Source organism: Gorilla gorilla, chromosome 16 (assembly GCF_029281585.2).
Source record: "Gorilla gorilla gorilla isolate KB3781 chromosome 16, NHGRI_mGorGor1-v2.1_pri, whole genome shotgun sequence".
Lineage (NCBI taxonomy): Eukaryota > Metazoa > Chordata > Mammalia > Primates > Hominidae > Gorilla > Gorilla gorilla.
The window spans coordinates 54,298,586-54,313,565 of record NC_073240.2 but is presented as its reverse complement, the minus strand read 5'-3'; the positions used below and the strand labels follow the sequence as shown (position 1 = coordinate 54,313,565).

At 37.5% G+C, this 14,980-nt stretch overlaps 1 protein-coding gene across 2 annotated transcripts in view; it reads left to right on the top strand.

Annotated features, from left to right (window-relative positions):
* WDR72 (WD repeat domain 72) overlaps window positions 1–14,980 on the top strand; it is a 244,812-nt gene that overhangs the window by 212,727 nt on the left and 17,105 nt on the right. The window lies entirely within an intron of this gene.

Sequence of the window (14,980 nt, the reverse complement as noted above, 5' to 3'; positions counted from 1 at the left end):
GAAACAGTGGGCATCCTTGTCGTTTTCCTTATTTTGATGGGAAATCACTGATGTTTCTGAATTAAGTAGGTTGTTGGCTTTGGAGCCAAGGCTTATATATTTTGTCATATCAAAGAAATATCCAGCAATCCTATTTTATTAAGTATTTTTACATAAATGGACATTTAATTTTGTCTAATGGCTTTTCTTTCCCTATTTCTACTATAATTGTCTACTTACTCTTTCTATCACTACCAAGCTTTCCAGAGAATTACTTGTTTAATCTAGATTTTCAAATTAATTTGTATAGACTGAGCATTATAATCGTTTAAGACTTCTTAAATTTCCTCTCTATTGATAGTCATTTTCCTTCCCCTTTCATTTTTGATTTTGTGTATTTGTGAATTTTCCCTTTGCTTCTTGATTAGATTTGTTAGTGGTTTGTTGGTTTTATTGATTATTTTGTTAAAAGTATCTTTTGCATTTCTTTCGTTCTTTTTTTATATATATACTTTATGTTTTAGGGTACATGTGCACATTGTGCAGGTTAGTTACATATGTATACATGTGCCATGCTGGTGTGCTGCACCCACTAACTCGTAATCTAGCATTAGGTATGTCTCCCAATGCTATCCCTCCCCCCTCCCCCCACCCCACCACAGTCCCCAGAGTGTGATATTCCCCTTCCTGTGTCCATGTGATCTCATTGTTCAGTTTCCACCTATGAGTGAGAATATGCGGTGTTTGGTTTTTTGTTCTTGCGATAGTTTACTGAGAATGATGATTTCCAATTTCATCCATGTCCCTACAAAGGACATGAACTCATCATTTTTTATGGCTGCATAGTATTCCATGGTGTATATGTGCCACATTTTCTTAATCCAGTCTATCATTGTTGGACATTTGGGTTGGTTCCAAGTCTTTGCTGTTGTGAATAATGCCGCAATAAACATACGTGTGCATGTGTCTTTATAGCAGCATGATTTATAGTCCTTTGGGTATATACCCAGTAATGGGATGGCTGGGTCAAATGGTATTTCTAATTCTAGATCCCTGAGGAATCGCCACACTGACTTCCACAATGGTTGAACTAGTTTACAGTCCCACCAACAGTATAAAAGTGTTCCTGTTTCTCCACATCCTCTCCAGCACCTGTTGTTTCCTGACTTTTTAATGATTGCCATTCTAACTGGTGTGAGATGGTATCTCGTTGTGGTTTTGATTTGCATTTCTCTGATGGCCAGTGATGATGAGCATTTTTTCATGTGTTTTTTGGCTGCATAAATGTCTTCTTTTGAGAAGTGTCTGTTCATGTCCTTTGCCCACTTTTTGATGGGGTTGTTTGTTTTTTTCTTGTAAATTTGTTTGAGTTCATTGTAGATTCTGGATATTAGCCCTTTGTCAGATGAGTAGGTTGCGAAAATTTTCTCCCATTTTGTAGGTTGCCTGTTCACTCTGATGGTAGTTTCTTTTGCTATGCAGAAGCTCTTTAGTTTAATTAGATCCCATTTGTCAATTTTGTCTTTTGTTGCCATTGCTTTTGATGTTTTGGACATGAAGTCCTTGCCCATGCCTATGTCCTGAATGGTAATGCCTAGGTTTTCTTCTAGGGTTTTTATGGTTTTAGGTCTAACGTTTAAGTCTTTAATCCATCTGGAATTGATTTTTGTATAAGGTGTAAGGAAGGGATCCAGTTTCAGCTTTCTCCATATGGCTAGCCAGTTTTCCCAGCACCATTTATTAAATAGGGAATCCTTTCCCCATTTCTTGTTTTTCTCAGGTTTGTCAAAGATCAGATAGTTGTAGATATGCGGCGTTATTTCTGAGGGCTCTGTTCTGTTCCATTGATCTATATCTCTGTTTTGGTACCAGTACCATGCTGTTTTGGTTACTGTGGCCTTGTAGTATAGTTTGAAGTCAGGTAGTGTGATGCCTCCAGCTTTATTCTTTTGGCTTAGGATTGCCTTGGCGATGCGGGCTCTTTTTTGGTTCCATATGAACTTTAAAGTAGTTTTTTCCAATTCTGTGAAGAAAGTCATTGGTAGCTTTATGGGGATGGCATTGAATCTGTAAATTACCTTGGGCAGTATGGCCATTTTCACGATATTGATTCTTCCTACCCATGAGCATGGAATGTTCTTCCATTTGTTTGTATCCTCTTTTATTTCCTTGAGCAGTGGTTTGTAGTTCTCCTTGAAGAGGTCCTTCACATCCCTTGTAAGTTGGATTCCTAGGTATTTTATTCTCTTTGAAGCAATTGTGAGTGGGAGTTCACTCATGATTTGGCTCTCTGTCTGTTGTTGGTGTATAAGAATGCTTGTGATTTTTGTACATTGATTTTGTATCCTGAGACTTTGCTGAAGTTGCTTATCAGCTTAAGGAGATTTTGGGCTGAGACAATGGGGTTTTCTAGATATACAATCATGTCGTCTGCAAACAGGGACAATTTGACTTCCTCTTTTCCTAATTGAATACCCTTTATTTCCTTCTCCTGCCTAATTGCCCTGGCCAGAACTTCCAACACTATGTTGAATAGGAGTGGTGAGAGAGGGCATCCGTGTCTTGTGCCAGTTTTCAAAGGGAATGCTTCCAGTTTTTGCCCATTCAGTATGATATCGGCTGTGAGTTTGTCCTAGATAGCTCTTATTATTTTGAAATACGTCCCATCAATACCTAATTTATTGAGAGTTTTTAGTATGAAGCGTTGTTGAATTTTGTCAAAGGCTTTTTCTGCATCTATTGAGATAATCATGTGGTTTTTGTCTTTGGCTCTGTTTATATGCTGGATTACATTTATTGATTTGCATATATTGAACCAGCCTTGCATCCCAGGGATGAAGCCCACTTGATCATGGTGGATAAGCTTTTTGATGTGCTGCTGGATTCAGTTTGCCAGTATTTTATTGAGGATTTTTGCATCAATGTTCATCAAGGATATTGGTCTAAAATTCTCTTTTTTGGTTGTGTCTCTGCCTGGCTTTGGTATCAGAATGATGCTGGCCTCATAAAATGAGTTAGGGAGGATTCGCTCTTTTTCTATTGATTGGAATAGTTTCAGAAGGAATGGTATCAGTTCCTCCTTGTACCTCTGGTAGAATTCGGCTGTGAATCCATCTGGTCCTGGACTCTTTTTGGTTGGTAAACTATTGATTATTGCCACAATTTCAGCTCCTGTTATTGGTCTATTCAGAGATTCAACTTCTTCCTGGTTTAGTCTTGGGAGAGTGTATGTGTCGAGGAATTTATCCATTTCTTCTAGATTTTCTAGTTTATTTGCGTAGAGGTGTTTGTAGTATTCTCTGATGGTAGTTTGTATTTCTGTGGGATCGGTGGTGATATCCCCTTTATCATTTTTTATTGTGTCTATTTGATTCTTCTCTCTTTCTTTATCAGTCTTGCTAGCTGTCTATCAATTTTTTGATCCTTTCAAAAAACCAGCTCCTGGATTCATTAATTTTTTGAACGGTTTTTTGTGTCTCTATTTCTTTGAGTTCTGCTCTGATTTTAGTTATTTCTTGCCTTCTGCTAGCTTTTGAATGTGTTAGCTCTTGCTTTTCTAGTTCTTTTAATTGTGATGTTAGGGTGTCAATTTTGGATCTTTCCTGCTTTCTCTTGTGGGCATTTAGTGCTATAAATTTCCCTCTACACACTGCTTTGAATGCGTCCCAGAGATTCTGGTATGTTGTGTCTTTGTTCTCGTTGGTTTCAAAGAACATGTTTATTTCTGCCTTCATTTCGTTATGTATCCAGTAGTCATTCAGGAGCAGGTTGTTCAGTTTCCATGTAGTTGAGTGGTTTTGAGTGAGATTCTTAATCCTGAGTTCTAGTTTGATTGCACTGTGATCTGAGAGATAGTTTGTTATAATCTCTGTTCTTTTACATTTGCTGAGGAGTGCTTTACTTCCAAGTATGTGGTCAATTTTGGAATAGGTGTGGTGTGGTGCTGAAAAAAATGTATATTCTGTTGATTTGGGGTGGAGAGTTCTGTAGATGTCTGTTAGGTCCGCTTGGTGCAGAGCTGAGTTCAATTCCTGGGTATCCTTGTTGACTTTCTGTCTCGTTGATCTGTCTAATGTTGACAGTGGGGTGTTAAAGTCTCTCATTATTAATGTGTGGGAGTCTAAGTCTCTTTGTAGGTCACTCAGGACTTGCTTTATGAATCTGGGTGCTCCTGTGTTGGGTGCATATATATTTAGGATAGTTAGCTCTTCTTGTTGAATTGATCCCTTTACCATTATGTAATGGCCTTCTTTGTCTCTTTTGATCTTTGTTGGTTTAAAGTCTGTTTTATCAGAGACTAGGATTGCAACCCCTGCCTTTTTTTGTTTTCCATTTGCTTGGTAGATCTTCCTCCATCCTTTTATTTTGAGTCTATGTGTGTCTCTGCACATGAGATGGGTTTCCTGAATACAGCACACTGATGGGTCTTGACTCTTTAATCAATTTGCCAGTCTGTGTCTTTTAATTGGAGCATTTAGTCCATTTACATTTAAAGTTAATATTGTTTTGTGTGAATTTGATCCTGTCATTATGATGTTAGCTGGTTATTTTGCTCGTTAGTTGATGCAGTTTCTTCCTCATCTCGATGGTCTTTACATTTTGGCATGATTTTGCAGTGGCTGGTACCGGTTGTTCCTTTCCATGTTTAGCGCTTCCTTCAGGAGCTCTTTTAGGGCAGGCCTGGTGGTGACAAAATCTCTCAGCATTTGCTTGTCTGTAAAGTATTTTATTTCTCCTTCACTTATGAAGCTTAGTTTGGCTGGATATGAAATTCTGGGTTGAAAATTCTTTTCTTTAAGAATGTTGAATATTGGCCCCCACTCTCTTCTGGCTTGTAGGGTTTCTGCCGAGAGATCCGCTGTTAGTCTGATGGGCTTCCCTTTGAGGGTAACCCGACCTTTCTCTCTGGCTGCCCTTAACATTTTTTCCTTCATTTCAACTTTGGTGAATCTGACAATTATGTGTCTTGGAGTTGCTCTTCTCGAGGAGTATCTTTGTGGCGTTCTCTGTATTTCCTGAATCTGAACATTGGCCTGCCTTGCTAGATTGGGGAAGTTCTCCTGGAGAATATCCTGCAGAGTGTTTTCCAACTTGGTTCCATTCTCCCCATCACTTTCAGGTGCACCAATCAGACGTAGATTTGGTCTTTTCACATAGTCCCATATTTCTTGGAGGCTTTGCTCATTTCTTTTTATTTTTTCTCCTCTAAACTTCCCTTCTCACTTCATTTCATTCATTTCATCTTCCATTGCTGATACCCTTTCTTCCAGTTGATCGCATCGGCTCCTGAGGCTTCTGCATTCTTCACGTAGTTCTCGAGCCTTGGTTTTCAGCTCCATGAGCTCCTTTAAGCACTTCTCTGTATTGGTTATTCTAGTTATACATTCTTCTAAATTTTTTTCAAGGTTTTCAACTTCTTTGCCTTTGGTTTGAATGTCCTCCCGTAGCTCAGAGTAATTTGATCGTCTGAAGCCTTCTTCTCTCAGCTCGTCAAAGTCATTCTCCATCCAGCTTTGTTCCTTTGCTGGTGAGGAACTGCGTTCCTTTGGAGGAGGAGAGGCGCTCTGCGTTTTAGAGTTTCCAGTTTTTCTGTTCTGTTTTTTCCCCATCTTTGTGGTTTTATCTACTTTTGGTCTTTGATGATGGTGATGTACAGATGGGTTTTTGGTGTGGATGTCCTTTCTGTTTGTTAGTTTTCCTTCTAACAGACAGGACCCTCAGCTGCAGGTCTGTTGGAATACCCTGCAGTGTGAGGTGTCAGTGTGCCCCTGCTGGGGGGTGCCTCCCAGTTAGGCTGCTCGGGGGTCAGGGGTCAGGGACCCACTTGAGGAGGCAGTCTGCCCCTTCTCAGATCTCCAGCTGCATGCTGGGAGAACCACTGCTCTCTTCAAAGCTGTCAGACAGGGACATTTAAGTCTGCAGAGGTTACTGCTGTCTTTTTGTTTGTCTGTGCCCTGCCACAGAGGTGGAGCCTACAGAGGCAGGCAGGCCTCCTTGAGCTGTGGTGGGCTCCACCCAGTTCGAGCTTCCCGGCTGCTTTGTTTACCTAATCTAGCCTGGGCAATGGCGGGCACCCCTCCCCCAGCCTCGCTGCCGCCTTGCAGTTTGATCTCAGACTGCTGTGCTAGCAATCAGCGAGACTCCATGGGCGTAGGGCCCTCCGAGCCAGGTGCAGGATATAATCTCGTGGTGCGCCGTTTTTTAAGCCCATCGGAAAAGCGCAATATTCGGGTGGGAGTGACCCGATTTTCCAGGTGCGTCTGTCACCCCTTTCTTTGACTCGGAAAGGGAACTCCCTGACCCTTGCGCTTCCCAAGTGAGGCAATGCCTCGCCCTGCTTCGGCTCGCACAGGGTGCGCGTACCCACTGACCTGCGCCCGCTGTCTGGCACTCCCTAGTGAGATGAACCCGGTACCTCAGATGGAAATGCAGAAATCACCCGTCTTCTGCGTCGCTCACGCTGGGAGCTGTAGACCGGAGCTGTTCCTATTGGGCCATCTTGGCTCCTCCTGTTCTTTTTACTGCTTTCTAACTCATTGTCTTTCTTTCGTCTTGTTTTTTTTTTCTTTCTTTCTTTCTTTGGTTTGCTGTATTGTTATGTCTTCATTATTACAATTTTTTTAAGTTCTGCAATTTTGTATTGAATTTCCCTTTTGAGCTGAATTATTTAGTAATGTGTTTTGAAATTTCCAGGTGGAACGATCTAATTTCTAGCCTTATTGCGTTGTGATCAGAGAAGTTTTCTGTGCTAGTTCCATTCCTGGAATGTTGGAGGGGTCACTCCGGAAATTAAGATGTGGCCAGTTTTGGTAAATGTTTCATGTGCACTTAAATACAAGGTGTGCTGTCTACTATTGGCATTAGAGTTTGATTATTACATCTACTTTATTGACTTAGTTCTGTAGGTTTTCTATATTCTTGTCAATATTTCGTCTCCATTATGTGTCTTATATTCAGAGATTATCTATCGTTAGTTTCCATTCTCTTTAGCCTCTGCTTTATTAAAGTAGCTGTGTTATTACTTACACATATATTAGTCATTGAAATACCTCCATTGTGAATTACAGTCTTTAGTATTACGAAATACTCTTCTCTGTGTCTTTATTTATTGCTCTTTGGTTTGCATTCCACCATGTTCAATACTATTGTGACCACTGGTTTTTAAAAATTTATTTATATCCTGTCTATCCTTTTATCTTTAATCTTGCTTAACTCTTTGTTTTTGATGTATCTTTTTAAAAACAACATAGTGTTAGATTTTACTTTGGTAGTCAATCTTAATCTCTTTTATTCTAATAGGTGAATTAAGTCTATTAACATTTATTGATAGAGTTGGTAAGTTTGTACATAGACACAAATATATGAAACTATGTATGTTCTTTTACTATGTCATCTATTTCATTTTATTTTCCTCAAAATCTCTCTTTCTCTCTCTCTCTTTCTGTATGTAGGTATTGAGGGAGTATTTGGTAGTTTTTTTTTCCTAATGTTTACCTTTATGCTAAAACCTTTATATATTACCTTTCTTCTCATTGCCAGTTAGCCCTCAACTATTAGCAATAATGAAATAATTTGCTACTAACATTTTTACTTTCTCTCTTCCAGCATCTAATTTGAAATGATACTCTTTTACTCTCGGGTAATACATATACTACTAAGTATATGTATTACTATGTAATTAGTCAGCTTATCCTGCTTTTTATGCACTCTCCATATCCCTCTGATCACCTGCATTTTTCGTAGTTGTTCTATGAATTGTCAGAGAATACAGCCATATTTCTATAACCATCATTTGATTTTAGTTCTACAGGTAAATGTATATTTAGTGCTTACCTCATATTCTGATGCTGATGGCTTTTCAATTATTCTAGTTATCTAAAGCTCATTTTTAGTAGGTCACCCAGGAAAGGTATATTTAAATAATATTTCTTAAGTTATTGCATGCTTATATTAGCTTGCAGCCTTTCTAGTTAAGAGTCAATTTTGCTGGATAGAAAATCCTAGTTCAATTTTTTCTTTCTCTTAAATTTTTAAGTATGTTACTTTATTTTCTGGGGTAAAGTGTTGTCATCAGAATCTTTTGACAATTTTATTTTTTTCCCTTATGAGTAACTTGACCCACTTATTTTTCTATCACTATTTTGAAATTTGCTCAAATATAGAATATTGCTATTATCTATAAGTTCAAATTAATGAGTTTCATGGAGTATGTGTTGTAAAGACCAAAAGCAAGGCACTACTTATATCTAAATGTACTTACTGAGACCAATCATGAAGTCTCTGATCCAGTTATTTCAGCTGCTTTTATAGAAGGATCAGAACCATGCAGTGATCTGATTCATTCTGTGATCTGCTGTGTGTCTAGGGGTGGGTGAGCCAGGGCGGGTAGCAGTATGAATATTGGGTCAAACAAGATAAAAACACAGCAAAAAACTTTTTATAATAAACCAAAATGTCTATTTTTTCACCTTTAAAATTAACTAAAATGGATATAATAATGCATTCCGCATCACCCAATGTTAACCTGGTGTTCAAGAAAAAGAGAATTTTTTGATGTTATTTTATATGAGGTTTTATGGTGCTTTCTACCCTAGAAATGAAAAAGAACAATGTTAATAACAAGTAAACCACTGTTTCTGTGTGTTAGATGTATATGCCGTCAAATGACCTCCTCCACTAATGTGTTTGCCATTGATAGAGCTGAGCTTCATTAGACTTTCAGTTTCAATGCTAGCATTTCTTAAATCTTAATGTGTGAATGGAAACCAGGAAAAAAGCAACAATCAAGAACCATGCACAAGTGATGGTGCAAGACCTGTTCTTACTTTCAAATATAAAAGATTATAGTTGCTCATTTAAAATGTTATGATCTAATCATATCCATAAGCTGAAATTTGATTGTGCACATACAATAATTTAAATTTCCAAACCCAAATCAGTTCTCTAAAAGGCTAATATATATGTAAAGTATATCACCATATCATCATTTCCATTCCATTTAATTTTTATTTAATTTATCAGCAAAAAATAAAAAAAGCTATTTAGAATAACTTTCCAGTGAGGTTCTGTGTTATCTGGTCAGCATTGTCAGAAATCACTTTTACTTCCTTCCATATTCAGCACTCTTGATAAGAAAAAAGAGAATTACAGATGACTTTGGACAGGTTTTTATTTAGTTAATAGATACAAATGGACATGCCTCTTTAAACTGGTAAAATAAAAGGGGGCCACTAACAATAACTTGTAGATTTCTACAGTCTTCAATGAAGATCAAGATAATATAGCTATTTAAAATATTTCTTCTATTACTAGGTTAGAGAAATTTTAGATATTACTACATTGCTAGTAAAATAAAATAAAATGTCTTGACCTTAAGGCTGGACATCTTATTTACATTTATGCATATTTCTAGACAAAGACAGATATACAAATAGTAATAACACTGAATTTACTTAGACTGTCTACATTTGAGCCATTAGGCTGAGCACTTTACATGTTTTAACTCATATAATTGTAACAACAGTTTCTTGCCCCTGGTAGGCACCATCACTATTGCTATTTTATAAATGAAGAAACAGAGACAGAAAGGTAAAGTAACATGACCAAGGTCACCCAGTTTGTAGATGAGCCAGGATTGTATTTGAACTGGGCATTTTAATAGCATTTAGATACATTTCCATATCACTAAACTACTTGTCTTTCATTTGTGAAAGCTGTCCTTTTCAGAAGAGCCCCTAAAACTCAATAATAATCTTGAACAATGTTTGTTGAAGGAAACACTTATAAGAAACCAGCCAATTAAAAAAGGAAAGCAATATATGTAATTCTCTGAACATCTAATAATTATACAATGTCATTCAATTAAACCATCACTCTTAGAAGCAGAATCCTTGTATTACCAAATACAATCCTTGCCAAATATCCAGACACAATCATGGGCTTTAAGGATTACAAGTCACATAATAAAGGATAATGACCTAAAATTAAGCACACCAATATAGAAAGCTGGGACTGTCATGCTCAGTATAAGTCAGCAATCTATTAGATTTAATGTGAGATTAAGGAGCTGTGTAACCCGCAATTACACTGTTTTTCATTAAGAAAAAACGTGATGATGGTGCTCAGTACAATTCTTCCTTCTATTTACCTCTGTTTAATTGGATTGGGGACTGCTTAAACATCTTTGAGCTGGAGCTTATAAGAAGATGATCCCAGCTGTTTTTCAAAGCTTAAGGCAGCAGACAGACAACAGGATCATGTCAAGGCTCATGCAAAAGCCTTAATCCTACTTTTTACCGTCAAGCAGCTACTGCAGCCCAGTGTTTAACCTTATAAGTACTAAATGTGCTATGTCACTGCTTTGGTAGATTTCTCAGTGAATTGTCATTGTTTAAAACTTTTAGCTTCAATGCCGTTAAAAGATCTCAATTCTCTCCACCTTTAGAGGCTGACCATGTTACTGTGCAATGGTTCACCACACTTCTAAAACGTCAACTGGAGAACAGTGACTTGTTTGTTCATACATTCATCCACCCATTTACTCATTAGATAAATATCCAGCTTTTTTGTATATTTCCCCAAGCTCTCTTATAGATGTAGGAGAGTAACCAGAAAGGCACCCTTCCTTTCTTTGGAGGTCGACCGACAAGCCCCATGATCATAGCGTTTCAGAAAGCTCTTTGGGACTCATTGTTGAAAGTAAAAAAAATAAGGTGAAGTTCTCTTCCAGTTTTTCTAACTACATCTTGCCAATCCAACCATTCAGCAACTTAACCTTAGAACTACCAGCTGTAGTTCTACTGAGAATAATATCGAAGTATTTAAGAAGTAAAGGTAAATGATCAAATTAGCTTTCTCTACAGCTGCACACACTACTGGGATGGTGACATACTTTCTTTTCTCTTTTCCTTTGGAGGGTGACTGGTAAAGGAAAAAGGGGGTGGCTCTCTGATTTGTCCTGGTGATGGTGAGCAGCCAGCAGAAAAGCAGACACACTTAATGCTCAGCTGCTCTGACCAGTCAAGCAAGCCACCAAGTCCCAGCTGTGCCTCTTGATGTTTTCTGATTGCACCTACTCCTCAATCTGTGAACTGTTTTCTGGACTCAGATTCATCAAGCGCTGTTGCTTTAAACACGCATGCAGGCAGGCATCCTAGGATATGCCATTATAAGCTGCTGCCAGGGGATCTTCTAGGAGATAAATGGAATCTGTGTGAAGTAAATTAGTGTGAACCAGTCAATCTGAGTGTCAGCCTTGAGCCACTTCCATGGATAACTAGCTGGCTGACTGGAGGCCAGGATCTTGTGCCATAGGTGGGTTGGAAGCTCTGAGATTCTGCTGTACAAAATGAGATGATTTTGGGGGCTGGTTAGTCTTGGAATAAGGCCAATTTGATCTGTGTTTCAGATTTGTCAATGAAATGGAATTCTAAAGCATGTTTGTTTACCTCCTTACTCTAGCTATACCAAATGCCTCTAAATTGGACAACTTGTTTACTGTGGGAAATAGGAGAGAAATGCCCTGGAAATAACTGGTTCCTCCCAGGTTCAGCTGCCATTTGCAGGCTCCAACAGTGCTGTACTAGGTTTGACCCTCCTATCTAAGATCTTTAGGGTTTTAAGACTAAATAATGGCCATAATCTGGCAAAAAATTTTAAGCCGAATCTCTCTCCCTATTTGTTTTTGCAAATAAATCTCTGTGATCTTAAACTCATGAAGAGAAGTTCTCTGCAAAGGTTGATGATCATGGTTCCCTGTCGATATCCAGCATGGGAAATAGAATTTTGGTCATGAGAAGGGGTAAGGGAGAATCTCTTCCATGGTAATACAATGAGGAAATATTTTAAAATAACTTAACGGTGCCCTGGAAAGGATTTAGAGACAAAAATGTATATAAGCCAATAGAGCCTTAAGAATTATTATTTAATAGGATTAAATTCTATGTGTAAATGGCTCTATTATGTAAAAATCATGTTTCTATAATTCAGTATTCTTTTAGAGATCATAGTCTATTCTTACATTAAGATCACAAGAATTATTTCTATCTAGTTAAATTATGACAAATCCTCTTTATTTCTTTTTTCCTTTATTAGATTAATAAAAATTTTTTATCACCTCCCTCTCTGTGGAATGAAATATCAGTGAGATGGTTGAACATAGAATAAAAATGTATAAAATAGAGCTAGTATAATCTAGGCCTTATATTTGGTGAAATTTTTTAAAGCGTTTCCTCCCATAGCCCCAGGGAAGTATTTTACCTTTCATAAGAAGAAACAGAAATCTATCGTGTAATAGGAACTTGGGCAAAACAACAATTATTTAAATATTCAACAAAACTAATTTATTTTCTACTTCTGGTTACCCTGCCTAGACTCATGTATCCATAATACAGCTTTTGAGTACTTTACGTGAGAGTACCACCATTATGGGGTCCATGGAGACACATTTTATATATAAGATACATTTCAGTATATAGAGTGTGTCTGTGGATGTTAGGTAGCATGAATCATAGCAAAGATCAAACCAAATGCTTTAAAAATTGAGTGACCCTTTCCTTGAACTAATGAAACAAAAATGGGATGTCCTGTGAGAACAAAATTTGTTTTATGCTTGTACATTGAGTTCAAAGAAATAAAATCCCTAGTGTAAATTTAAGTTTATGATTTATGAGAATAAGGAAAAGGGAGTGGAAATCAGTGAATTTCCCCTTCTGTTGTAGGGAGAAGGTGTAATCTTTTGCAACTCATGACTCATATTATTTTATAAAGTTATCTGAAGGTTAGGAAAGTGAGTGTTGGGAAAATGATGCTTTGGCCTAGAGATATTGCATAATATGATCCACCCAATGCTACATAAACATTCAGTGCAAATAAAGTAGACTTCTTCAGTCATCACTACCTGGAAGTTAGCTGTCCCCTGAGCATTAGACTCATCATGTTAGTGAAGCAAACATATAATCTATAAATTTCCAGGTGTCTGAGATAAGCTAAAGATGATAGAAACTGACACACTGGGTCAGGCCTCTGATTTTTCTAGCTCAGTCTTCTGATTTCAGCACCAGAGGTTCCATTGTAGAGAGGCAAAGTTATCCTCATAACATCAGCCTCAAAGTCTCAAAATGTGTCTAAAATGTCTTGCTTCCCTACCCCAGTGGGGTAGTCAGAAATGAGACCCAAAGAATGGGATTATAAGTATAACACAGGCCAAATAAAGTGCTAAGGAATACAGGAAAGAGGAGAAAAAATAATGTTAACTGACAGATTGATGAAGATTTCACAGAAAGGTGAAATTTCAGCTAAGTCTTCAATAAAAAGTATTTGAGATAGCAGAGATTTGAAGATTGATGTTAGAGGGGATGTCTCAAACTGGGCATCTGTGCAGAGGCACAAATGCACTAAATAAATGGCATATCCAGGGGACAGTGAGCAGTCTCCTCTAACTATAGTGATGATATCAGAGGCTGAGATTGGAAGGATAAAGAGAGGGGTAGCATCTAGTGAGAAATCGCTAAATGCGAGTTGAGATTATATTGCAAAAGGCTGTGAAATCCATGGCTCCAGAATCTTTCATTGCTGAGTGAACAAAGGTCCTTGTGGGTTTTCTACTTAGGAAATACATGATCAGACCTTGGTTTTAGGGGTATGACTTGTCTTAATTTAAAGAACGGCTGGAGGGAAAGATACCTATTATTGGATAATTAAAATAGAGGAGTGATTCTGGTAATGTCAAATAGAAGGAGAGTATAATCATCTTAATGGGTTGAAGGAATGGGAAGTGAGAAAATGACAGTCATAGGTATATATAACTTTTTAGCAATTTTACAAATATACTCTTCTTCAGATTTACTTTCAGACTAGCATCTTTGTCTTCTTAATCTCTTCTTAAGATATTCTTAGATAAATAAACTCTCCTCCCCATTACTTCCTCCCAGACCTTTGGATGGCCTCTTCAATTCCATTGTCTTCTGCATGGGCAACAGTAACTGGAGACACACACAGTGTTCCAAGTGTGGAGTCCTCATGGGCTTACTTGGTTTCCTTGTGGTTGGTTGATTGTGTTGCTCGTCTCCTTCCGAAAGCACCAGCCTTCTGTTAGCCATTTGCCTACATTTTTACATTGACACAATGTCCTTGAGTCATAACAAATGATAGCTCAGTGCCATGTTCTTATTACATATACTTAGGGGTTATTTTAAATTTTTTATTTGTAATTATTATGAATACATACTACTTATACATATTTTTGGGTTACATGTGATATTTTGACATACGTATACATGTATAATGATGAAATCAGGGTAACTGGGTTTCCATCACTTCACCCACTTATTATTTCTTTGTGTTAGGAACATTCCAATTCCACTCTTTTTGTTATTTTGAAATGTACAATAAGTTATTGTTAACTATAGTCTACCAAACACTAGATCTTATTCCTTCTATCTTGCTGTATTTTTGTACTCATTAACCATCCCTTCTTATCCCCTGCTTCCCACTAACCTTCTTTTAGTTACCATCATTCTACTCTCTATCTCTAAGAGTTCAATATTTTCTTAGCTGTCATATTAGTGAGAACATGTGATATTTGTTTTTCTGTACCTGACTTATTTCACTTAACATAATGTCCCTCCAGTTCCATTCATATGGTTGCAAATGACAGAAGTTCATTCTTTTTATGACTGAATAATATTCCATTTTGTATAGTACCAGATTTTCTTTATCTATTCATCCACTGATGAACAGTTGGGTTGATTCCACATCTTGACTTTCATGAATAGTGCTACAATAAACATGGGAATACAGATATCCCTTTGACATACTGATTTCCTTTGTTTTGGACATGTACCCCACAGTGGAACTGCTGGATTATATGGTAGTTCTATTTTTAGTTTTTGAGAAACCTCCATACTGTTCTCCATGGTAGCTGTACTAATTTACATTCCCACCAACAGTGTAAGAGGGTTCTCCTTTCTCCACATCCTTGACAGCATTCATTATTGCCTGT